A 25,957-nucleotide genomic window follows, 5' to 3' on the forward strand; every position below is an offset into this window, starting at 1 on the left:
CAGCCAGGGGTCTGAGCTAACCAGCTATGCTCCGATGCAAGAGCTGGAGCAAAAAGCCCCCCTAATGTGACTGTGCTGGTTCCCAGCCTAAGCAGTTCTGCATGATGCTGCCAGGCACAACACAGACACATCCCTAGCATAAATCTTTTTACATCATTTTTTCCTATTCTTTTTAATGGCATATGACTTTAGAATGACGGAGACTCACTAGTCCATTTTTTGCTAGCAGTATAATTTTTGTGTATGATTTTCAAACTCCTCATGCACCAAATTGTGTTCCTGTCTAAGGCAGGGCTTTGAAAGCACCAGACTATTGTCAGGTGTCCTCAAAATTATTCTTTTTTTTTTTTTATTGTGGCTGTCACCATTGTCTCCTATTTATTTTCTGTACAAAAGACTAATTACTAATTGAGTTTTCATGTAGCTTCTACTGCAAGCCTATTCTTTCATTTCCATAAAAATTTCAGAAAGTAAATCTTGATTCATCTCCATCACCATATACTTTATTCTCATAGTCCTTTCTCTCTCCTCTCCCACTGTACAAGTAAAGAGATTACTTTTATTTTTTTACCGATGTCTGCAGCATTCAATCTGTGCCTTTAACTTAGAGATTTTTTTTTAGCATTCAGAATCAAAATTACAACTGGTAAAAAAAAGCCTGGTGGTAGTAATAGTAGTAGTAGTAGTAGTAATAATAATAATAATAATAATAATAATAATAATAATAATAATGTTTGACTCAATATAGAATTATATGTAAAGACACTTCTACATGTAATCCAACAATTTCTTCATCTTTACTGTTACATATATTGTCTGTTAGTTTTCACTTTAGCTGGTAAATTGGCAAACATTCTGGACATTACTGAGAAAGCAAATGTTTTTATGTTCCATGACATTGTTCTATAAATTTTCTTTAATATAGATTTTGAGCCTTTTTAGAATAGAGAGCCTTCTTGTAACCTTGTGAGCAGACCAACAGCCATTACACACACTCACACGTAACAGTATGAAACTGTGTATCTCAGAAGAGATAATTAAATAATAGGATTTCAGCACTGGACACTGTTGTGGCAAGTAGGGGTTCCAAACTGTAAACAACCTCATCCCTGTATGTGCTTGTTTAGCAACTAGATGGACTCTGCTTCCATAATATTCTTGTGATCGCTGCATTCATTGTGCTCATTTATACATTCAAAAATCAAATAGCTACCGAAGCTACTAAGCTTATCAAAACATTTACTGCAGTTACGTTTATGCATGTTTGAGATGTCTGCCAAAAAGAAGCACATCAGATGCAGTGCGTAAATGTATTTGTTTAGAGCCAGCTGTTAAGCCTAACCAGTGTGGGCAATTCAACAGTGTCCTTTAAAACTGGCTGAGAGTTGCAGCCATAGAAAGCAGGAGCCAGTCATTCAGTTGAATCTATTAGCTGGGCTTTGGGTACCAAAACGGGTACAGAAAAAAAGAAGGTTCCAACAAGAGCCCTTGGGAAGGAGGGAGGAAGGGAGGGGTGAAGAAATGCTTCATTTGTCTTTGACATCTTGCCCAGGATAGGGCTCTTGCCCCAGACCTTGCTTTGACCATAATGCCACTTGAGAGAGAACTCGCAGGAATGATTGCCCAACCTTCCCTCTCTTTGTTCGTGCCCTATGTCTGGAAACTTTAGCTGGAGATGAAGTCTGAACTCCATTAAACATTTACAATATTTTAAAACTCAGTATACATATGATAGCACTAAATTCATATCATATTAGACAGACCTTAACACAGATTGCTATTATTACATAAAATTGCTATTATTATATAGAAATATATTGCAAATGGATTTTTAAATCAACTGAATACTGCTCTGACAACTGTGAAATGATTAACTATGTAAAACAAGATGAGGATAATGGTAATCTTATAAAGGTATCGTTCCATACACTTGCAGCGATTAAGAAAGCTTTCATAAAAGTCTTCTCGCTCTCTTTTATGGGCCTGAATCTTATTTCTCTTGTACAGGGATAAGTGTAGAATTGTAACACTGTACATGTGGAGCAAATGAAATTGGGAGGATTTCACCATACTGTTCTACTGGCCACAGCCCTGAAGAACTTGAATTTACTACACTACCACAAGCACACAGGGAAACTCATCTGCATTGACTCTTGCAGTTTTGATTAATTTTTATTATTGCAATAGTGGTAAAAAGAAAAAAAAAAACAATAAAAATTAATGTTTTAAAGAATAAACAAGAAAAATAATGAATAACTGTCTTCAATAGATTAAGGCTTTAAGTAAAGTCTTATCCTTTTTAAGTATAATACAAACTTGTACAGAAAAATTCTATGTCAACCTTACTTAACTCAGTAAAACTCAGTAACATAATTTTCTGAGTTTTCTGTCCCTTTGTATTTCCATTTTTCATTGCCATTTTAGTTTCCATTTGAGTTTTCTTTCTCCAAGCACTTTGGCAACATCTTTAAAAGAGCATTTCAGTACTTAAAGAGTAAAAAATGGATAAATCAGTCTAATGGGATATAGCAAGCTACAAACTTTGGAATTCCACACTCAATTTAATTTCCACCTTTTTTTTTTTTTTTTTTTCAGGTACAACTTCATAATTTCTAAAGAAATGTGTTTTTGTAGATTACAGTTTTTTTAGATACTTTGAAAGTTTCCTCTCTTTGCATTCTAAATCAAAAAGGCTTTTTAAATTAATTTCAGTGATGACTTTTAATCATCTCTGTTAAAAATTGTCTTGAACGTGACAAGAAAATAGAAAAGATTATAAGGGCTGAAATTTTCCACCACCTTTTGCCAGCATTTAACAGTCTGCATCACTAGTAGCCTACAGATTATATATAGCACTTTTTATCTTCAGGGAAAGAGCTCAAAATGGTTAATTTGTAGATATTTCTTTTCTTTTCTTTTCTTTTCTTTTCGGGTTTTGCATACTTTTCTGACACCTGATTGTTCTGTGGTATATTAAAATGTAAGTCCCTCCTTTTTGGCTTTTCTATAATTTAAATAATTACCTGAATAAAGCATGTGAATTATGGCTTTCACATTTCCCAGTTCAATCATGCTAATTTATCTTCTGGCAGAGAGTTTCAAACAAAATTACTGTCTCGTTCTGAGATGTGATGTTAATAAAAGATATTAATTACTTCTTAGAAGGCATATTTCTTTAACCAGTTTGCAAATTTATAAAGGGATTTGCAAGAAAAGAACATGCTCTGCTTTAGTTCTCCCTCCTCTGACATACACACGATTTCTCTCACCCAGACTCATCCAAAAACGCCTTTTAATCTCACTCTCAATGAAAACTTTTCCATCTATTTCTTCTTTATCCTCACTCACCAGTGGTTCCTTCACTTTCTTTAATGTCATTTAGCATACATTTTCTTTGAAAATCCATCCTCGTAGCTTTGAAATTGCATATGAAGATCTCTGGAGTCTAATCAAACCAAATAGACTATATTCTGCAGACTATATTCTACACTTTCTGAACATCAAGGATATCCTTTCTTGTTAAGTTTCATACACTTTGCGTGTAAACCTTGCAATTTTAACTAAAATTTTAATAGAAAAGGGCATGTAATTAAAAAGTACTGAGTAAAAGTGCCGAATGCCTATCAAAGGTTTTATAAAGCATGAATTTTCACCATTTAACAAGCAGATCTCTTCAGATTTAGGTATCTGTTTGCAGGTATGTGTCTGTGAAAGCATGTCTAGATCGGTTTTTCAGTGCCAAATATAAACACAAAGTACTTGTTTAAGAACTTCGCAAACTTGTTTCTGCTTTTCTAATGGGTGGTTGGGAGGAGAAAAGTTGTGATTTTTTTAGGTCTATTCATTTTCATATTACAATATTTTCTGCATGTAACTTGGAATCTTAACCTAAAAGTATCCTTTCACATCTAAAGAGCGTTTGTTTCTGATATGGAACAGAACTTTTGAAACTTGTGGATAGGAAATGTATTTTCATTACAGGTTTAAAAGGTTCTATTTTCATCAGTAATAGTCGAGTGAGAGAAAAGGCACATTAAGGTTCCTGGGTTTGGGTGGAGTTTTTTCACTCTCACAAGGGATTTGGGGGGTGTAGGTCTATTTATACATACGACGGGTAGGAGCATTCTTTGCAATAGCCAGAACTATTAAGTCCTTCATCTTCATCTAAGGGATAAAGATAAATATTCTGTTCACTTCTACCACTTGGAAAAAAAATAAAAAGCATACTCTTTCAATGCAATATCAATGTACTATTCTAAATAAATATTTCATAATGGAGACAAAGAATCTGCTTTAAATTGATAGTGAGATAATTTGCTGTGGAAGAGATGAGGCTAACAATTTTTTAACCTCTTCATTCAGTGGAACAGAGACAGTAGAATATTCTGGCTGCAGATTCTGCAGCAATGAAAGAGAATTTATCACAGAGTGGTTCTCTCACTGTAAACAACAATGATAGAAGGAAACTAATTGACCTTTTCAAATAGCATCTCTGACCCAGAGATGCAAAGCAAGCAGCAAAGAGACAAAAACATCGTGTTTTCAAATGATGCTGGAGCAAGTTGGAAAAAAAATATGCAAAAAATAAAGGACCAGACATAAAAACATAAAGATCTTTCACTCCATTGTTACCCAACATAAAAACATGATCTCTTGTCCTTTTGTTTGTTTGCACACCATTTGCTGATCTCTTCTCTCTGGTGACCAGCAACAGGACCCGAGGGAACAGCATGGAGCTGGGACAGGGGAGGGTCAGGCTGGGTGTTAGGAAAAGGTTCTGCACCAAGAAGATGGTCGGGCACTGGGACAGGGTCCGAGCCTGCTGGTTCAAGAAGTATTTGGACAACGCTCTCAGACACAAGATGTGATGGGGGGGGGGGAGGGGGCGTGGTCTTTTCAGGACCCAGGAATTGGACTCGATGATCCTTGTGGGTCCCTTCCAACTTGCATATTCTATGGTTCTGTGATTTATTCTCTGCATCTGGCTTATTCATTCTCATTCCAAGCAAAGCAAGAACTGGACTATACAGAAACTCAGACTAACACATCGTTCGTATCTGTGTTAGTTTTAAACTTTCTTTGAATTCTAGTACTGTTCTTCAAGCCACCTGGTGCTGTCTGAAAGCAGCAAATGATGATGTGTTTCCTTCACTACCTTTGTTCTTTCAGAATGCTTTCATTGCATTCTGTACTTGGTTTGAGTATGAATTCAAAGTGCAAGTAGTAATGGTGGTAGTATTCTATCAGCTTTGTGTATTAATTTTAGACATTACTTGAACTTCCCATGGAGTGAGAACTGCCTTCTCCTGGGTGTGCCATTTGCACAGTGATAAATGGGCACATTCTTGCAATGGAGCTCGACGCAGCTGCCAGCAGCCTTACTTCTGCAACAGGGAACACTGTGACAGTGTGTGTGTTAGCATGTCCAGTCTGTCAAGCTCCTCTGCATTTATTAGCTTCAACTCAGAACTACAATCACATGCTCTCATGTGGTCATATAGGTTTCCTAATTTTTATTTATTTATTTTTGGGATGGAGGCAGAACAAAATGTGTCTGATTAGGGCGTGGGGAATGTTCACTTCCGCCTGGTAGCAATAAACCGTTTAGACAAACTTTGTCTACTACGTTCTAAGCTCTCTCCCTTCTTGGCCCTTATTCTACAAAATTCTTTAATATAATGAACTATTTGTCTGAAAGACAAAAATTGATACTAATTGGTGCTTGCTAGCCTACAAAATCACTTTTCTCTTGTATTTCTGTACTACAGCATAAACTGGTCACTATTCAGTGATCTTCTTAAAACAAGCCTTGTGTCTTTGCATTTTAAACAGAGACAGTCTCCATTTTGCTTTATTTTTAGTTTCTTAAAACAGTGATTATTCTCTTGACTTTCGCTCTGGAGAATAGTTCTCATTTATTTGTTGTCCTCAACTTTGTGTTTTCCTCAGAACTAGGAAGTTGAAGATCTGAAATTCATACTGGGCCTGATCCTGCACTGAATAGTGGTAAAACCAGAGTTAAGAAGAATGGGAAAAAGTCATGTTATCATACTTAATCCTGAGAGCAATACCACCAAGGCAAATGGAAGGGCACAGTTCTCCAGTGTAAGTGTAGCTTGTTAACTTTCATTTTAATTTACATTCTTCAAGTTAATTGTAATTTTAATTCCTTTATACTTTATGAATTCTTGTTAAAGATTCACTTATAAAAGAGTGCCGTGCATGTTTAATTAATAAATTGGGGAAAAGTTTTATGCATGTATCTGTGTACAAGAAAACAGACTCAGTCACTGTGAGGAAGTCAGAAGCAGACTTCACTGTTAACATCTTGGCAGAAACTTAAGATTTTATGAAGCTCAGTTCAAATATTTATTTCAGAGGACATACTACAAATGCTCAATTTATATAATACATGAGAAATAATTTTCAAAAGGCTGATATTTTGCTCAATTTTTTTTTTTTTTAAAAAAAAGAAACCTCAGAAATGTGTAAAAGAACCTTCAACATGAGAAATATATGAGAACTATCTAGTGAAAGAACATCAGCCTTTAATTGATCCAAGCACCACATAGCAGGGCAATGTACAAAGCATGCATTTAGCAGCCTTAGGTAGGTTCTGGGAAGAAATGGAGACAACACCATACACACTTATAAAAGCAGTATTTTAAAGTAAGCAATGACTTCTAGGGATGAGTGCATTGTGTGTCAGATGTGTCAGTGGTGAAAATACAAGTCTGCAGGATGAACACAAGATTGCATAGCCTATAAAATGAAATGATAAACAAAAAAGACAGCTCCAAGCTGAAAGTAACCAACATATTTCAGTGTTAGATCTATTTTTAATTTTCCTTCTGCCCACAGTTTGTAAATATGCTAAAAGATAGTGCAGAGGAATGGAAAAAAAATTCCAACACCCTTAGACCAGCAGTAGTGATCTAATTAAAAAAGATTCTGAATGGTCTTCCAGCCCAAGAACAGGCTGGGAAAACTACTAACTGTGTCTCAATCTCTAACTCACAAGGGTCTCCAGCAGGGCTGAGATAAAAATTTTGAGGTTTATTTAGGCCTTTTGGAACTCTGTTTTTTTGTTTTTGTTTGTTTGTTTGTTTTGATTTTTTTTTTAAGCTTTTTCCTCATGGAAGTTTTCTCTTTTTGTTCATCCAGAAACACGTGGTATTGGGTTTTTGACATTTTTGCTTTTCTTTCCCATTTCTGAGTCTGGAACCTCCACATACTGTTAAAAATGTTTTTCATTCCTAACTTGCATTCAGAATATTGTTCTAGATTTCCCATGAAGGCAGCTTTCTATCCTGCAGTGAAAATTCTAAATGATAAGCAATGTGAATAACTCATGAATGCACCATCCTGCTTTCTTGCTGACAGAACTTTTAGCTTTACCATGCAAGTTAAACAGCCCAAAATTCAGCCATTTATTCCATGTGCTTAGGAACACCTTAGGTGCTAAGGACCAAATCAAGAAAAGCCTCTCCCTGATCCTAGGTACATTATGTAAATACAGATTAGCTTCATTATAGCTAGTATAAGAGAGACACAAGGACAGTTTTTTCATATACTCATTTCCATTTCCATTGTCGGTCCCCAAGATGAAATGTTATAACTCTGAAATGAGCCTGTCACTTATATAATTTGAAACCTACTTACTATAGAGCTTGCAAGCATACTACTCCTACACACATGCACTCCTAGTCAAATTAACCTTCAAGTCAATGAATATTTAATTTCAAAATTATTTTCAGCTTCTTATCTCTCCACAGTAAGTGTGCACTGGATAATAATATAGCTGATGTGGTGCTAAAGTCTCTGAGGTACAAGAGAGGAAGTAAAAAGGGCTATAGACCTACTAACTGCGTACCCGATGGTCTGTCCTGCATGCAGAAAACCCAAGTCCAGATATAAAAAGTGGTAAAAAACAGACAGAAGGACAGAGAAACACAAGAAGACATAAAAAACATTCTTTCCCACCTTGACAGGAGCACTACAAACAGGCTAGTAAGGAAATTAAAGCACTGGAGGCCACTATGGTACAACACCATTATAAACAAATCAATAGCATAAAATGTCACATATATCTTTTTTCCAGCATTTTCAATAACAAAACACTGACCTTTATAAAGAGGTACAGAGCTGTGAGAAATAATCTGATTCATTTTGTTTAATGCTATAAGCCTAAAAGCATCAAAGAGAAAAGTCTAGCCAAGAGACATTACTTACATTTTAAATAAGCTAAAGGCTTTCCTTAGCAAATAATGTTCACAGTTTGGAAGAGTATCACAGACTTTTACAATCTACAACAGGCAGTTCAAATTTTCTGTAGTATGGCTACTCTAGAAAATGCACACACACACACACACACACACACACACACAAAATGTGTAAAAATTACTGTTTCAGCAGCATCAAAGCATTTTATGATAATTATTGGTCTGATTAAAATTTCACTTGGACACTCTCACATCCAGGTTCAAATTTTGACCAGAGTATGTGTCCATCCTTTGACTAACCAAGAATGTTCCTACAAACTTTAAATTGTTTCTTTGTGTCAGGCAAAAGAGTGGCTTGAGACTGTCTTATTTCTCAGCTGATTGGCCTACCCATCTCTTGGTTACACTGAGTTGGGTATCTCCCCTCTCACTCCATGACCTCCATAATGGAGAACCCTCCACAATTTCATAACTTCAGAATTTTTCCATGACATAATTGTTATTTTCTAAGCAAACCCATTGCTACTATAAGTCATGGGCTTGAATACCACAAGTAAACTGCTAGCATAGTTTCACCAAAGTTTCACCAATGTTTTTGCTACTTTGATGCAAAAATAATTAACAGACACTGAAAACACAGGTACTATAGCAGGCAACAATAGAATGTCCCTGCATTGTTGGGATTAGTGGTGTCCAATATTAATTTCCCTACTGACAGGCTTTGTATTTTTCTAAAACACTATGAACCACAGCAGGCAAGTGAAGGAGAAAAAAAGTAGTAGCTCTTATTTTCCATCTGATTTCAGTGGTTGAGTTACATACTCATGTATCTCTTTAAATAAAAGTATATCCAGCAAATAGCTGGTGTATTTAAAAGATTTCTAAAAGGATTTAGAGAACTAATTTTAATCAGGAATATTGCAGCTCAATTTTGGGTTTGTTTTTATGTCTGCTTGGGGAGGAGATTTACTTATGCTATCCTTTGGAATCTATTATTCATGTATTAGCTGTTCATGTCATGAACAGAATATCAGAGAAGAGCTGATCCTGGTTTCAAAGATGATATACAAAGCTAGATATCCATCTGTGCAGAAATCTGATTGTTGGGATTTATAGTCATGGTACCTTTCTTTGCTAAATATTCTCTGTGAGGCTATAATTCCATATGTTGTTGCACAGGACAGCAAGAGAAAACCTTTAAAGTACAGAGTGACTTGAAACAACTGTGAAAAATAACATCAATTTTAGCAAAAGCAGCAGCTGAAAAAAAAAAACAGACTATTCTTTTGTGCAGTATTTCTAGGTTTGCAGAAAAAAATAGAGGAAATGTGACAAAAAAAAAGACTACAGTTTGCTTTCTGTTGTAATGTTCTGATTTTTTTTTTTTATTATTCAAAGATGTACACTTCCTACCCACCAGGCAACAGTATATGCTGAAGAGGATATTATCTGTTGCTATAATTTACATAAAACACAAATGTTCTCAGTTTCAGTTCATCTTTTAGCTAGCCTGCAGAGCCATGTACTTTATGGGTATTGACTAGGAAGACCGAAGCCTGTCAAAGGCAGTGGCTTCTGAATTTCGGTAGAACTGTCTCTTGTTCCAGTCAGGAAAACCAATTCCCAGTGACACTCTGAAAGAGATACAGTAAGAAAGTCAGGCCTAATATTATCATATGTGTTTCATTTAGTGGGAAAATGGAAAGTCATCATTTTACATGAAATTCCCTAATCAGCCATGCTGATTATCTTTTTATGTATTTTTTTAAGCAGAATTTCAGTTCTACTTGCCAAAGGAGATGGGTTGCTGATTAAATTTGTTTGATCACACACCAACAGACTGATGACCTCCCACTGCCTGCGGTAACTGCTCCCTCAATTTTTCAAATGTGTGTCTTTACTATTTTGACTTCATCTGTAGCCTTGTTTAATAAAAATGAAGTAATTTGTCTGGTATGTATTTGTATCACTGTGATACCAGCCCTCTGTTTTCATAAATTGATTTTCAGTGTGTCATTTCCACGTTACCATGTTGTACATTCCAAAGTTACCCCAAAAGAATTGTGATGGGATGCTTATCCTAATATAGAGCTGAAGCTGCGTTCCTAACTCAAAACTGCTTTTCAGTATATATCCAGTGGAACAACTTTCTTTGAAAACAGCAACACAGCAATGTATTTGGCTGGTACTTTCCTAACGCTACACACAACATCTGTCCGAAAGAAAAACGGCAGAAAGAATGCATGTCAGAATAATTAACAATACATGTTGCAATTCATTAGGATCAACACATGAATGTTGCTGCTGGCAACACAAGTGACATGCACGTCAGCTAGTGGCAAAGACGTGTCACTGCCCCTATCCACAGGAGAGGGTACATGAGATCTCCAGTGATCACAAAATACTATCTCAGTACAAATTTAGTACTCATCTTGATTAAAAGGTTTTCCACCTTAATCTTACCTAATCAGACAAAAAGACTTGGTGCCATGTGTATTGTACAGTATCTGTGACTCATGGTAAACTGTTGCTTAATGGAAAGAATGCAGACTACGGTTCTTCTCACACAGAAAGGACGAAATTATGTTTATAACTACATTGATTCTTGAAAAACAGCAAGGTTCACAATAAACTGCACAATGAAATATTGTACATTTTTATCAAATGTAATAGAAGTCGTATGAACATATGACAACTTTTTAATAAATGACCAGAGCGTTACTGAAGTCAAACAAAAACTATCCCTTTCTTGAGGAGGCAAATGAGGAGGAATAAAAAGGTCGAGGTAACTTCCTCCAAAATATCAAAATATTATGTGCAAGAAGCCATGATTATAGCTTGTATAGCTTAATTATAGCTGACTTGTATGCACTGTTCTCAGGATTGTATGAAAAGTCAAGTCAACATCTAACTGGCTATTCAGCCTCACAGCAATCATGACTGCATGGTTACAAGAGAGACATTACATTTTGGCACACAAATATTAGCCTGGGTTTCTTTCTGCAGAGGGCTGAGGTCATGCTTACATCAGAAAGTTCTGCTGGCAGTACTTTCGTGTGATTGCAGCTTGTTCGCACTGCTTTGGAAGGACAGATACGTACTTGCTGAACTGCCTTTGCTAGTGCCAAGTGTCCTCCCCTTGAAAATCTGTTTTGGCAAAATATATGGTATGCACACTTTCTATTGACCCCTAAAACTTTTCTCAGCACAGTTTCTTGGGAACACCTTGAAGTGCATTGTGAGATATCATCAAGGAGCTCAGGTTTGAAATCTCTTAATTAATTTTCTTCCAGCCCACAATGTTTCTCCCATGCTTTGACATTCACATTACTGTTTTAGATTCTTCATAATGCCTTTTCATCTCCCTGTTCAATCACTCAATCAGAAATGGGGCCCCAGAGAGATAAGTAGCATAATAGAGTCTGCTTACAGACAAAAACTCCCCACAGAGTCTCTACTGCCAGAGGTAGCCCATGGAGCTGCCATTGACACCAGGTGAACTGACTGATGATAGTAGTGCATGAAAAAGTCTGGGTGTCCTAGACATTTGCTGACCAACTGTGCACAACAAAAAGGAAGGAAGAAAGCACTGAAAAGTATGCCACATTATACCATGGTACAAATCCAGGAAAATCACCAGTGGCACCCAAATTCATGAAGCTTGAAAAGTCCTCCGGCACTGAGACACTGTAGAGATTGTTCCCTTGCTAGCCCATGGCCTAGATGCTGATTCACTAGGGACAAGAAGGGCCAGAGATCTTACAGGGGTTATAATCCCTCCTTTAGCCCTGGTACATGGGCTCAGAGTGCTCCAGCATAGCAAAATATGCTCTCAGATGTATGGATGCACAGCCTTCCTCTTTTTTCATATCCAAAATTTTTCTCTACCTGGCCAAGATTATTACCCAAAGGTTAATGAGTTTGGGGCTGGATAGCCCAGCATAGAAAGAGATTGCCAGTCAGGTATGCTGGAACTGTGGCAACAAACAGGAACAGGCAGATTTGAAATAATGGGACATTTTGGAAGGCACAAAAAGTGTGGTGCATAATCCAGTCTGATTCGCAACATCATGCCTTTGAGTACATAGGAACATAGCAACAGCTACACTGCCGCAGACAAGAGGTCTAACTAGCCTCATACTTTTTCTCTGACAGTGACCAGCAACAGAATCTGAGAGAAAAGAGCAGACTGGGCATCTGGTAGCCCCTCTCCAGAATATCCTCCCACCCTCAGGACTTCCCAGGTCTTAAGCTTTTATATTGTATTTCATATGTTTTGATTCATCCCTTTTCCAGTAATTTCTCCAGTTGCTTTTTGAAACCCTCTAAAATTTTAGTATCCACAACAACCTGTGGTAAGATGTTCAACAACTTTTTTTGAGAAGTTGCCTATGGAACTACATTACTGAGTTTGCTTTGAACAGGTAATTAATTTCATTTGATGTTCATTATATTTTATACTGAAGGAGACAACAAAACGTTGCTCACTATTACTCAGTTTCTTGTCTGCTTGGGACTTCATAGTCTTCTACCATAGCAGCCGCATTTGTGCAATGCAAATGCTTCATGAACAGTGTTCAGTAGGTGGAGAAGGCGTATGATGCTGTAGCCTTAAAAATCTTTTCCAACAAAACCAATAGGAATACAACTCCAGGATATGCATTTTTGCATGATTTTTGCATTTAAAGAGACAGTGCTTATCTTAGATGGCCATCTGTTTCCTTGGTTAATTAAACTATACCATGAGTAGCAGTAGAGAACAATTTGCCTTTTTACTGAACAGGGACAACAAAGCTGTTGAATGTGTACCAAACAGACTGAAAAATCCTGATAGCAACTCATGGCTAGCCTAAGATGTAATGAGTAAGTATTCTTGTTATTGCTACTGTGCGCTATATTTTCTTTATTTGAGGATCAAGAATTAGCTGGATGGAGGAACGAAGTTTAAGGGCTGCTGATTTTGAATAACCTGGCACAATCAGAAGAGCTAAACAAGGCTGTAAAGTTCCCTTTAACAGTCAGTCAGAACTGCACAGCATGCTGCCTTTGTGTAGTTGTTTGCATAGTTGGCTTTAATTTGATTTTTCATAACATGTAAATGCCTTTTATGAAAATGGTAGAGGGACTGTTAGAACCTGGAAATATGTATAAATATGATTTTCATACTCATTATCTAGATCATGATTTGAAAACAAAGTTATATCAAATCATGATAGGCAATGTGAAAACAGACATACACTTTACAGTTTATAAACTTGGACTGTAATACTTTATTTGCTTAAACTTAGCTACACTAAGATGGGTGTGAAGTTTCTTCTGGCACATCCAATTTTGTTTCCCCACAGGCCTTCCAGCAATTTTTCTCATCCATGGAAGTCCTGCTATACACTTCCTAGACCTCCTGCAATTTTTCTCATCCATGTAAGTCCTGCTATACACTTCCTAGACCTCCTGCAATTTTCATCATTCTTCTAATATATCTTTTTTTGTACTTTCAGCTTTTCTTAAAAAAGCACTTATGCACATTGAATAAAATGTCAAGTGTGGGAGAAAAAAATGCAAAACACTTTGGTGAAAATTTGGAATAGGTCAAATTTCTAGAATTTTTTAGAGCTGTTTCCACAGGTCAAGCCACAATAAACCTGAAGGAACTCCTGAGAGCCTTTTTGAGAGGTGTTTGTGGCAGGAAAGAGGACTCCTGGGGTCACTGTAAAAATACTGGCACCAGGCTATTAAAACAGATTTAGATGGATATGACCACTGACTGGTGCTTATGGTTACACTTTTCATGACCTGAGTGTAACATGAAAGTATTCTTACCATGGATCCTGGGCAGCATTGCCCAGCCCAGATACATGTTTTGAAGTCATCCTGGTTTTCTGAAGGGTTCATGTCCCCTTTCCTCTCTCAGATGATCTAATCATTTCCAGTCAGAAAGACTGTCTTCTCTCCCTAGTGCCATCCAAACATGTCTGAAAGTGTTTTGGTAGCCAGAATGGTTAGTTTTGGAGGGAAGCATAAGATTATCTTTTGTCCTTCATCCAACTGTGCAACTGAAAATGTTGTTTCTTGTCTTTGCTGGCTGAAGAATTATCTTGCTTGTGAAGGTCATTCTATTTTGAAGACAGGAAGCTGGTTTAACCAGCAAAAACCTTAGCCAAAAAACTTTTCTGTGCAATCAAAGCCTGAGACATTGTTACAAAAAAAAAAAAAATCATTGCAGAAAGTCACAATCCTAAAGTACAAACACAAAATGTGTTTATTTGCCATGCTGCAGATTATGACTGATCCTCTAATGCTGTTCTTTGTATTAGGAAGACATTTTGTGACATAAAAACCTGAATATTTCAAGTATTTCTTTATTTTATTTTTGCAAAAGCTAGATATAGTAGAAAAACAATCACGTCAACAGTGGTCTCCCATGGTTTAGAAACAGTGCAATAAATACTGGAAATAGTTAGCACATCAACATTTTTATTTGTTTTACATGATAGTGCCCACAATAAAATGTGTCAGTTTGGGAATGTTGTTCAGAAAAACACTTGAGGGAGGAATCCTGCCAATGATAGCTGTATCAACAAACAGCAACAATAACACATAAGTTTTTACATAATTAGGATAATTGGCTTTGTTTCTTAAAACAGTTTGGACTATTCTGATTGATTAATTGACATTCATGTTCCCTTAAATTACACAGCCCTTGTTATTCTGAATGTACCAGTCTTTACCAAATATGTGTCTGCCACAACCTCACTGAAGTATATGCTGAACCGAGCCTTTGATAATCTCACAGTACTATTCTATTCTGTTTATGCCCTCCTATAGCTTCTCCATTCCATTTCCTGATGTAACAACACAATGCTTGTGCCTCCTTCTAATGCAGTCATCCACTGCTTGGCCTTCTGCTCCTATTTTCTTCTTGCTTGCTGGTGCAGTGATTCACCACCTGGCCTTATCTTGATTTACAAGTGTGTTAGATAGCCCACAGTCAGGGAGATGAGGCAGTGAAAAGCACTGTCCAGGGAAATTAAATAAACTTGGAGTTTGTCCATCTTTACAAAACAGTGCAAACTTTCTTCATCTCTATCACTCCAAAGAGCATTTATGGCAATGGCTCCTACTTCTATTTGCCCTCCTAGCTCTCTTTGGAAAACCTGTAAAAATAAACATAAGCAAAATCATAAAGTTAATAAACTTACCAGAAAAAGAAGGATACCACCTGACTTTAAGCAGAAATGGATACTCCAGGAAAGAAGAAAAACACATTAAGCTCATTGGGAACTTTGCATTTAAGAAGGGATTTTTCAAAAGAGGTGCCCCCACACCATGGAATTACAAAATCCTAAGAGAAAGGCAGAGAGAGGGGTACATACATGAGATTTTAAAGCAGAACCAAGATACCTGGCAGACAGAAGAAAACATTTCAAAGCTTTCTGTGAATATTTTGGGCCAGATCCTCTATGAGTGCAAGTCGGTCTTATTCCCCTGAATTTAGTGGAACTATATTATTTACAACAGCTTAGTGTGAGCCCATCTGGCCCTTTTGCTGTAATTGAATAGCTAAGAAAAGAATGAGGGGGCTGTTTGCTGGTAAAATTAAATATGAGCCATATTCTCTAGGAAAAGTCATATGAGACAATACACGTCATTTCCCTGTGTGGCAATGCATCCAACCTTTCCCTGGCCAGCAAGTGGCACACCAGTCTGCAAAGGTGCTTCTACCAGCGTATGATGTTGCACTGAGATTTTACCACCGGACAAGGAAAGGCTAATTAGTATCCTTTCAAACCTTCTGGCATACACACACACACAAAACAGTTTTGACAAATCATTGTACAATCTACTTTTGAATCAAATCAGCTCTAGGCTTTTCTAACAGAGCTCTGACTTCAAAAGTAGCTGCACTCTATTTTCATTCTTACCACTTATGCTTTATCTTTTCATTCGTGTTAAGTATCATGCTATGACAACAAGGTACCAGCAGAGCTTGTTTTTATTTCCTTTCAAAATTTATATTTGGAACTTTGTTAAGAAGAGGGACTTGGTTTTACTTGCTAGCTTTGTAATTTGGACTGACAATGGGGAACTTTATGATCCTTAGTATTCACATGGGTATCTTCTGTTATGCATCAGTACATTAAAAGATAGAAACGCACCATTAAAACGTAGTCATTTGGAGTTCTTCCCTCTTCTCCTTATACAAAATACTACCTGTATGTATGCTCCCCCCTCCTCCCACAGCGAGATAAAGAAGCTTAATCTTCTTCTGGGCTCTGCATGAATTTCTTTTATCTCCTTAGCTCTGTTCCATGTAATGAAAGCGACATCACAGTGTAGCTTTTTGCCTCTTTCCACATTACTTTCAAATTTATTAATGTAGTTTAGAATGTTTAGAAGGATTTTAATTTTTATTTGGTAATTTTAGTTTGCATACATCATTTTTATCTTTTTCTTGGTTTATATATTTTTAGATCAGTGATCTTTTGGATGTATGATTCATGCTGATTTAATTTTTTCCAACTGGTACATTTTTACTTAAGCTGATACAAATACAGTGAAACTGATAGTTTTGCAATGAAACCAGCCATTACACACCTGTGATCTCATTTTTTTTTTTTTTACTGGAAATAAATAGATTTTCTTCCCTATTTTTCCCAACATGTCTCCAATAGCCTTTTGGCATTAAAAAACATAAAACAAAAAACAATACAAATAAATGGCCCAAGCACCTATATGCTTCCTGTCACAAACCAGGAGCTATTCCAAATCAGATAACGCTATTTAATTTATTGTGGAACTATTAAAAGTCAAGCACACTTTTTATTTATTGAAGCAAGTAACTAAGTAGACTTAATGTTTTTTACATCCAATGGGCTGCAGAAATAGCTACATACATCCATCAGCTCTGCAAAAATGGTTCTGTGATTCCGCGGGCTGTAATCTATACACATGTGGGTTTTAGACCCACTCTCAAGGTTATTAACAAACACGTCCATCAGCAGGTGAGAATCCAACAATGAAATGTAGCATGCTATTTGTCCACTGAGGAACAGAATTGAGCTTTTAATGAGTTTCATTCACAAAGGCTATATGTGTAGCATGGGAGCAAACACCACTTCCATGCTTGCACATGCCCTTGCTGCATTATTTTGTCAGGAGAGAAAAAAGACACCCTCTTCAACCCTAGTCCCCTCCCCAAAATTCTTCTTTTCCCCTACAAAACCCACAGAGATACATAGTCTCACTCACAGTTTGAGAGTTTGATTCACTCTTAGCTTTGGTGGAAGGGACAGGCTTAACTTCCACATTACTTCTATATTCAGAAAGACTCCTGTCTACTTTTTTGTAACTGATATTTATATATCTAACTCCTCTCTTACATTTTCTGCGTAAGAGAGAATTGTAAACAGTAGCCTGAAAAACAGAGAAAGAGCGAAAGATTAGAAAGACAGGAAGGAAGGAAAGAAGGAAGGAAGGAAGGAGGGAAGGAAGGAAGGAAGGAAGGAAGGAAGGAAGGAAGGAAGGAAGGAAGGGAGGGAGGGAGGGAGGGAGGGAGGGAGGGAGGGAGGGAGGAAGGAAGGAAGGGAGGGAGGGAGGGAGGAAGGAAGGGAGGGAGGAAGGAAGGGAGGAAGGAAGGAAGGAAGGGAGGGAGGGAGGAAGGAAGGAAGGAAGGAAGGGAGGGAGGGAGGGAGGGAGGGAGGAAGGAAGGAAGGAAGGAAGGGAGGGAGGGAGGGAGGGAGGAAGGAAGGAAGGAAGGGAGGGAGGAAGGAAGGGAGGAAGGAAGGGAGGAAGGAAGGGAGGGAGGGAGGAAGGAAGGGAGGAAGGAAGAGACAACATCACAGAATCATAGAACGGCTTGGGCTGGAAGGGACCTCAAAGATCATCTAGTTCCAACCCCCGTACCACGGACAGGGACACCACCCACTAGATCAGGTTGCCTTGAACCTGGCCTTGAACACCTCTGGGGATGGGGCATCCACAGCTTCTCTGGGCAACCTGTGCCAGTGCCTCACCACTCTCTGAGTGAAGAATTTCCTCCTAACCTCTAACCTAAATCTCTTACAAATCCCCTTCAAGTACTGAAAGGTTGCATCGATCTTCACAATCATGTTATGTGTGAAATAGTGAAATGTTAGGAGTGAAAAACAGACAAGAGGGGTTTTAAACTTTGTCCCTGATTGCCTTCATAGTGTAATCTACAGCAAGTAGCAAAAACCATAAGAAAGCCATGGTACCAGTCAAAAAAAAAAAAAAAAAAAGCGACCACAGAGATACTGTTGATATAAACAGATCTTGGAAACTGGCAGTTGAATGGGCTTTAAACATTTCTGTTTGCAATTATATTAACAGTATTCTATCTACTGGCTTTTTTTTTTAATGTTCTCCCAAAGATTACAGTGTCCTTAATTGTTTTGAGTTTCTCATAAACTTGTTGGCTGAAGAAGCTGACGTACTTAGAATTGTCCACTACTTATTCTGTGATCCATAAACGCAGTAAGAAGATTACAGTAACAACACCCATTGCAGTTATGACATAAATTGTGTGTCTTTTTGGAGGACAACGGTATTAAATAGTTTTATTATAAAGAGTTCCAGATGTTGAGTTTATGGGGCAGTGTCTAAATGCACAAGGAAATGTTGATCTTATTTTCTGTGAAATGGCATTGGAAATGCTTAAAAGAGCTGGTTATATAAATCGAAAAGTAATCAAGACACACTCTGTTAATATAATCAAAGAGATTAATTGGCCATTATTTCAGAAGATGCCATTATTTGTTGTTGGTGAGATATTTCTAAAAATGTTACATACTCAGATTTTATATCTATATTATCAGGGTAATGTTAATTCTGGAAGTATGGAGTTACCTGTAGTTACCTAACTTCCACCATCAGCAATAGTACCAGAGCAAATATAAATGCATTCTTCTGTGGAGCAGAATCTGTCCCTTCTTATATGACTGACCACTCATATGCTATAAATAGCAAGCAACTGATATGACTAGTTTGCTAGCCATCTACAGTCTGATTTTTTCTGAAAAAGTTATTCAACAAATACTTATGAATGTTGAATACACACATAGAAAATAGGAATCATTTGCATATATTTATATATGAAAAAGAACCACAGTTTCAAAAAGCTGTTGGGCCAGATTCCATAGTCATTCTTGCTTATGCCAGTGTTCATTTCTTCCACAATTTTTCTGCTCACATCAATGGGATCACCTTCAAAGTGAACGGATAGCAGAAACAGCCTTACTTTTTAGTGGCATTAGTGGAGAGTTAGTGGAGAAAAAGGAGACATCTTTTGTTGTAGAAATAATAATTGTTTCTGGCTCCAACTTTGATCTCACACTATGCTGCATTGCAAAAAGCCTCAAGGTGATCAATGTCATCATATTCATGCAACATCGAAACAGGTAGCATAATCCAATAATTTAGAGTAGAAAGGACCTCAGTAGGTCATAGTCCAAACTCCTGCCAGCACTCTTTTCCTCCCAGCTGTCCCTCTGAGGTTGGATGATAACTCACAGGACAGGTACAGTCCAGCTGGTAAGCTTTCCTTCCTGGAGCGGCTGGAAGACAGGAAGGGATTTCTCAGGCTGTCCTGAGGACAGCAGAGCAACACATTACTGCTTAATAGTGTTGGACTCAATGATCCTTGTGGGTCCCTTCCAACTCGGGATATTCTATGATTAATTGCAAGTTGATCAATAGCAGTCCGGATGACTGTGTTGATAAGGAATAGCATTTAGCTCTTAGAAAAGAATTTGGGACCAGATGACAAGTTGTTCATATGAAGTTACAAAGGTTGTTTCAGCAGTATGAATGAAAACAAAGCTTAGTAGTATGTCTTTAAATATTTTGTGTTCAGGGTACACAAAATAGCTGTTTACCACATGCCAAAAATATATATATGCTAAGGGTGGAAGTGTTTTCAAAGCATAAAAATAAAATATCAGCATTTTTCACTGCCATGATTTAGTGATTTGCTTCCAATCAGGGATTAGAAATGCTCGGTAAGTATCTCACAGCCATTAGAGCTTCACCTCCTTGCATTCCATGTGAAATGGTTTAGATGCTATTATTCTTGGATTAAAGCAAAATAAACTAGGATAGATCACAACTGAGGAAGAGAAATATGCAATTTCCTGTATCTGCAGTATGTAGAAGAATTTATATCTTGAAAGAGAAAAAAAATCTGTTTCCCATATTCATATGTAATTTTACACTGCAGCTCTGTTCATGGTCACATTAATATAACATTTCTTCACAAGAAAAGTTTCAAAGAGGTTCAAAAAAAGTGTTTTGTTTTGTTTTGTTTTTTTCTCCTGAGTTTTCAGCCCTGTCAGGCATTTCTGTCTTCTGTTTGCAACCAGTTTGCTGGAGAGATGTTGAAATCCAGCTATGCATTGTTAAAATTGCAATAGTTAAATTACTTTCTGAGGTAGCAGAAAATTAATGGGAGATGTGCCTGAATCACCTTGCTTTCAATAAAAATTTTAAGGACTAAGCTTCTCTTTGCTTTCTGTGGGTGGTCAGCAAGAAGTGTGACTGCTTTCCTAAACCTTGCATTGTGGGTTTTTCCACTCCTCGTACCCAGCATGTATTTCTGAGAATGGCATTCTGGAGAGAAATACAACTTATAAATATACTGCACGGTGATTACCTTGTGTGGCAAGAAAGTTGATTACCAAAAATATTTACCTTTAAAATTTGAGGAGGGCTTTTTGTGGATGTTTCACTAATGAAAGAGCTCTAAAGAGTGTCAAGGGATTTGATTTGAAAAAAAAATGTTACAAACTTATCACGAATTTGGAAAGGCAACAGCATCTAGTCAAATGTCTCTGATTAATTCTACTATGGCATGACCTCTTCAAGCTCTCTCTGAAGTTCAGTTCCCAGATGAAAAGCAAAGCCTCATGACAAACTCTTCATAAGAAAAAAATCTTGGGAAGGATATGGCTGGCTGAAAGACCTAAAACCCTGCATGGAACAACAAAGCAACAGTGGAAAAAGTTGTTTGTAAAGGCAAATTCTCCATCCTTAGGGTCACGTGAGCTCAGTAATACACTCTGACATCCTGCGTTGTAGGAGCAGATGCCCAAACTTGCTAAAAGCCACTAAAACAGCATGTTTCCGGAGTTTACTGATTAGTACAAAGGTCCTATTATTTAATGCAGATGCAGTTCCTGTGCATCAGCTGCACCTTGTCTTCCAGAAGGAATGCAGTTCTGATCCACAGTCCCTATTTAAAACAGAAAACATCGAAGCAATTAGGAACTGAATAAACACGGTTTTTCTGTGGACCACAGCCAATTAGTACCGTGATAGTCAGCAGAGAGGATGTACCTGTCAGTACCTTCCTTTATTATAAGCTATTTGGAAAACTGATGAAAAGATCCTTCAGTTATGTTTTTAGTTCCAAAACCTTTGCTAAATATCAGAAAAAAATCAGAACACTGTTCAGTGCTTACAGGTTATTCCAGTAACTGGGATCTCTGTTTTCTAGGGACAACTTTGGAAATACACTGTTAGCATAGTTAATAAAAATAGGAATGTTTGGTTGGACCCTGCATATGTTTTTATAGCAGTTTTATGACACTTAGTGGTCCCTTTCATGTGCAGGACTGAGGTTCTACAATTTGATTCCTTTCTTAATCTGGATTATCATCCAGATTCATACCTAGAGACCTACAGGGAAAAAAAAAAAAAAAGAAAAAAAAGAAAAAGGTATTATACTTTATTCAAACACTTCATCCCAGATCCTGGAAGAATGTTTACATAGGCAGTTGCCACAAAAATTACGGATAGAAGAATACACACAACTTAAACTTGATTCTCCTCAGCATATGACAGTGTTTATGTCTGCCAAAATGTTGACCCTTAGAAGTGTGTGTATTCCATCTGCCCTCCTTAATATACTGTGTGTATTCATCATGGCCTCAATATGACTTTAGACACTGCAGACATCACAAGAGCCTTTCGCACATCATTATATCTTTTCTCACTCCATTAAAAGAAATAAGAAAGAATCCAGATATCTGAAACCTAGATTCTAAGTATAAGTTTCTACCCTTCAAAAATATATTCTAACATTGCAAATCTTTTCAAGTAAGTGAGAGTTACAAAGTAATAAAGAGCATGGAAGAAAAAAATGAAATTTAAAGGGATTTATGTACTACATCCAAGTTCGACACACTTGGATGATTCCCTGTGGACCATGTTATGTTTTTTGTCCCATGTGAAAGCAAGCCAAAGCTAATTATAGAACATAGCACTAAGCAAGGAAATAAATCAAACTTTGCACTTCTAAATTTTCACATCTGCAAATTAACATCTATAGGTCTGTTAGCATAGCCTCTTGTTTCATAAAGAAACTGTACCAAATGGAAGTACAGTTGCTTAACTTAGGATAATGAGATGTAATCCAGAAGGAATATACACTTCACAAGAATTCATAGCCGTGGGCTAAATCTCCACATGTAGAAGTCAGTGGTAAAACTCTTACAAACTTCAAGGAGAGCATTTGTTCAGTACATAATGCTATGTGAAATCCCACTCACTGCATCTGTGTAAAACCTGTCAATATGGCATATAATTTCGGCACTGGATATATGAACTCAAATACAGAGACTAATACATATTATTATATCATGTATATTATATGTATAGTATAATGTTCATTCAGTAATCTGTACACATTAACATCACAGATAGAAATAATATATAAATATATGCATGATTATGTGTGTGTGTGTGTGTATGTAAGAGAGAAAAACAAAGACAGAGAAAAAGGCATGCAAACAGACTTCCAAACAGAACTTTCCCAGAAGATAACACTAAAGTTTCCATGTGATTGAAACTATGAGAAAAGCCTGTATTCCCACTGCACACCCAAGAACTGAGAAATGGTGCAGTCACCTACTTATGCCCAAGCCACGTTGATTAGCAGACTATTTAAACATTCAAACTGATGGATTAATTTAAGCAGTCACATTGGCCACCATCTTGCATGTTTAATCCACTTGGAAAAAATAGTGTAATTTTTTTTTTCCTGTTTGCCAGCAGCAAGCATTTTCAGGCAGAAATGGAAATCCACCCTAACATCCAAAACCATCCAGATCTCTGTGGAGACTAAATACTTTATTGTGAGATATAAATTTAAATTTTTTCAATTTTTTTAATGCAGGACTTTATGCTCACTTTGCTTTATGCAGGACTATAATGCTCACTTTCCCTATTTTAAAAGGAAGGTAGAATTTACTTGCTGTTGTAACAACAAACAATAAACTGGTTGTTTGTAAATATCATTCACCAATGACTTTGAACTCATGAAATTCTACATAATGTTCTACATTACACCACTGTTATTACAGGGAAGGAAAGACACCACATGAAAATGAAATTGGGGTCGGTTACTTTTCTTCTTGTCAGTTTGAAGAACTGGAGCTCACCTATAATCCTAATTCTTCCTACTTTGTTCTTTAGCTTTATTTCTGCCTTCTTGGATATTATCTCTGAGGAGTAAGTAGAGTGGTATAGTACCGTTGAGGAATAATTCTCATTACAAGACATTGCAGAATTACTCCAGCTTTTTTCAAACTAATGCAGTTAGCTCCAAGCCAAAAAAAATACAAAACAATCACCCCATCCCACTGGCCCTACTCTCAATCATACTCAGGAGCTTTACTCCACCGATTTAAATGTGAATCTAAAAAATTTTCTGGAGCTGGATTTTTTTCTACATGTTGCATTTGACTGCTACACAGGATAAATTTCTCTAGCCAGCTTAGCTTCCAACATAGCAGAGGTCAGCTGCTAAATACATATGCAGTTATCAACAGGATTTATACAATGCATAGAGAAGTCTCTGCAGTCCTGATTTCATCAGTCTTTTTACCCGTATTAGGTAAGATTAAAGCTAGCTAAGACAGCAGAGGAGGCACTGAATTGTGTAACTGTGCCATTTGACTGTGGAGCACCTGTCTGAGCTCACTTAGCAGCTTTGCTGTGCTACATCCAAACCTGGCTAAAGCCCCTCATTACACCGTACTAAACCACAGATAAAAGACTGGAACTTGATACCTGATGATTATGTCCTCACTGAGATTAATACAGTGGTAAAGAATTAAAAAAATCCTCAGTACCCAAGCTCTACCCCTTTACAGATCATTATAGTCTTGCTGCTAAAACCAGTAGTGCAGAATTAGGCCACCACCGAATGCTTTATATATCTCAAATGCATGGATTAACATATATTAAAACCACTGCCTTTTATTGCATTGAATTCAGTTTGTTTAAGCACGTATAATGGACATAATATTGCTGGAGATTTTTCCTGTTTTGAATGAGCTGGGTGTTGACTGGATTATGAGGAAAAAGAGGAAAAAAACAGGACTTTCCTAAGAGCCTTCTTCCAGTGGCTGGCCACACAAATTAGAAAAAGAAGTCAGAAGGAAAAAGCTTGTTTTTGATAGGTCCCCACTGATTTCCAAGGGTCCCTTGGTGATTTTGGAGAGAAAATGAGACATGAAAAGTAAGCAGATAGTATTAGAGGAAATCCCATTAGACCTGTAATAGGTACTCTGGTGCAGTAAGCCAACAGCATCTGTCAGTGCTGCCGCTGCTCAAAAGACAGTGTGAAGTGAGTTGTGTTTCTTACTGGCAGTGCCTGAGTTGCACAGCATTTCCCCAGATGATCTGGTGGTACAGCTGGCATGTTTCATTTGAATTATGGGGTAAATAACTGTATTTGAACAAAATCAGCAGTAGAAAACCCAAAGAGAAAGAGGCAACAATCTTGTCTAGGAAAAGCACTGCACAATCCATTTAGCAACTCAATGCAGTGCAAATGGGTCTCTCACATCATTAGCAAAAAGATTTTTTTTATGAAACATTGCATAAAAAGATCAGCATGCGATTACTACCTCGTCTTGATCTGCTTACCATTATTCTTCTTCTACAGGAAAAATAATGTTTTGATACAAGCCAAAATGCAGTTCCCAGCTGTATTTTGTCATTAAATGGATTTCACAGTTCACAGCTCTACTATCAGGGATAGATTCTCAGCAGCTGGGTAAATAATTTCTGTTTCATTGATGCTGCCTGTTAATATTGCATCTGAAGCTTGTCAAGGTTATAGAGCTATAAAGCTTCAGAAAATATCATTGGTGTGAAGTGCAGTTGCCATCCTATGGATAATTCATAGGCAAAAAATGAAAAGGATCATGCTGGTTCTTTTCTTGAAGTATCCCAGGGTCTATTGTCAACACAGAGAGCCCAACGATTAAGTAAATAGGTGGGCAGTCAGTCAGTTAGATAGATGCTGTAGCATGAATGTGTGTGTGTATGTATGGGCTTACTGACAGGTAGCAAGTAGTTTTTAAACCACTTGTTTTAAGGAGTAAATTTTATCCTCAGGAAAATGTAGCTTCAGCATCAGCCACTGTCACTTTAAAAGCACAAGCACGGAAACCAAGATATTAAAAATGGTGAATAAGCTCACATTACAAATGGTCTTCCAGATACAGCATTCAGTTTTAGAATATCATTTTAAAGTAATAATCTTTATCTGTAATGCTTCAGTGTGCTGGATTTGTACCCAGAAACATTTCCACGTACCTCAGACATATAGAACAGATCTTCTTGGCATACCTATTCCTGACTCCTGTTCAGCTTTCTCCTCTGACTTAGCAGGCTGCAGAGCCCTAGCATGGAGACCCAACCAGTCTTAC

The 25,957-nt window shown here is 37.2% G+C and overlaps 1 long non-coding RNA gene across 2 annotated transcripts in view; it reads left to right on the forward strand.

Moving 5' to 3' along the window:
• The window catches only part of LOC308194758, a 28,490-nt gene extending 17,915 nt beyond the window's left edge, over nucleotides 1-10,575 (forward strand). For both annotated transcript variants that reach the window (XR_013950839.1, XR_013950840.1), the window contains 2 exons: nucleotides 5,950-6,105; nucleotides 9,993-10,575. This is a non-coding gene — a long non-coding RNA (uncharacterized lncRNA). The remainder of the gene's footprint in view (nucleotides 1-5,949; nucleotides 6,106-9,992) is intronic.
• The last annotated feature ends 15,382 nt before the right edge of the window (nucleotides 10,576-25,957 follow it).

Source organism: Anser brachyrhynchus (genome assembly GCF_964034855.1).
Source record: "Anser brachyrhynchus genome assembly, chromosome: 4".
Lineage (NCBI taxonomy): Eukaryota > Metazoa > Chordata > Aves > Anseriformes > Anatidae > Anser > Anser brachyrhynchus.